Source organism: Octodon degus, unplaced genomic scaffold (genome assembly GCF_000260255.1).
Source record: "Octodon degus isolate 3935 unplaced genomic scaffold, OctDeg1.0 scaffold00021, whole genome shotgun sequence".
NCBI classification, from domain to species: domain Eukaryota; kingdom Metazoa; phylum Chordata; class Mammalia; order Rodentia; family Octodontidae; genus Octodon; species Octodon degus.
Window position 1 is genome coordinate 14,134,128 of NW_004524597.1, and position 1,705 is coordinate 14,135,832.

Below are 1,705 nucleotides of genomic sequence, written 5' to 3' on the forward strand. Positions count from 1 at the left end.
GCTCCTAAGTCCAACATTTTGGGGCCATCAGCTTTCAACTCTTGCTTCTTGGAGCCAGGCTGGGGCTTGCTTTGATATCTCCCTACAGGTCAGACCTAGGAGGACTAGCCATTACAGCCCTTAAAAGCCACTGCCCACTTGCTCTGGGGCCAGCCACCTGCTCCCAAGAATCCCCTACCTGTTTCCTCCTCTGGAAAGGGGAAATGGGAAAGTCCTCCTTGGGAGGGCTGCTAAGAGCAGTGGGTTAGGGTCTGAAGGGCGAGCCTGCAAATGGTGCCTGCTGCTGGCTCCAGACCAACTATATGTGGCAGCTGCTTCCTATTTGGGAAGAATGAAAGGCCTAGGACCCACTCTGCACAGGTTTTATTCTCCATAGCCCAATCCCAGTGATTATTGGCAGAGGAGGGGCTGCTCCTGATGACAGTGCCTAGCCTCCTGCGAGAGGCTCTGTGCCTCACTCCATAGAACATGTCACAAGGCCAGGGCTCTCTGGGCAGGGCCATGGGACCCTCTAGCTTTCTTCATGGAGCCTTTGTCTTGGGCAACCTGGGTCAGAAATGCCTGATTGTTCCTTGTCCACCACCACATCCTGATGTCTGCAGGGTTTGCCCACTCTGCTCAGCTAGGCCTGGGCTCTGGGGAACGGAGATGATGACCCAGTATGACCCACCAGGCACCTCTTGGCCATAGATAAGTGAATATGGGCAATGTGGCGATCATATGGTGCCTATACTCCCGGTCCCAGGCTGGCCAGGTCACACCATATTACAGTGAATGGGGTGAGCCCCAAGAAGGCATGGGGAAGGAAGGCCAGGCATGGTGGCACATTTCTGTTATCTTAGCACTCAGCTGCTAAGCAAGAGGATTGCAGAGGGAAGAAGGGGGTCCTGACATAGATGCCCAGTGACCAAATCTTTGGCACTCCAGCCATACTTCAGAAATCTGGGAGAAACTGAGGCACCAGCCCAGGTTGGGGACAGATGAAATCTAACAAGTATGAGGGGAGTGAGGAACAGTCACATCACAGGGCTGAAAGCCTTGCACCAAGTTAGGCCCTATTAGGAAGACACTGGCTAAGGATGCTGTGGGCATGAGCTGGAGCAGTCTGGACAGTATCTATTTTTGCTGTGGTGTATTTAACGGGTGACACTTCATTGAGCTATACACTTGCACTTCCTGTGGTGTCAAAATCTTTCTTACTAAAGAAGTGGCCTGACCATGTTCAGAGAGGAGAGGGCTGGTGGGGTGAACCTTCTAAAATAAATGTGCTGGCACCCACAACACTGCTCCTTGTCATCTTTAGACTCATTGCTGTATTGGGGGATAGCCCTGCCAAAAGTTAGGGTCACGTGAAGGGCTAGGGCCGTCTATTCTGGGACCCAGCGTCCAGCCAGCAGCCGATTCATCCTTGTTCTCCAGCGACCTCTTCCAGGAACTGGCCCATTTGTGTGGACTGAGCCCAAGTGGCGTGGACTGTGGCGCCACCTGCTGGAGGCCAGCGGTTCTGGGACAACATCCATGAGCTGGCTGCTGCCTCTCCAAACTCACTAGGCTTCAAGGGCTAAGTTTGCCTAGTGCCCTGGGGACAAAGGGTAGGGTTGGAGATAGAGGCGGGGTTTGGGTCCATGGTCTACTAGAGAACACGTGATGTAACATAAGAACCATCTGCCTTTACAGTACTTTGTCACATTTTTTAAATATCTTT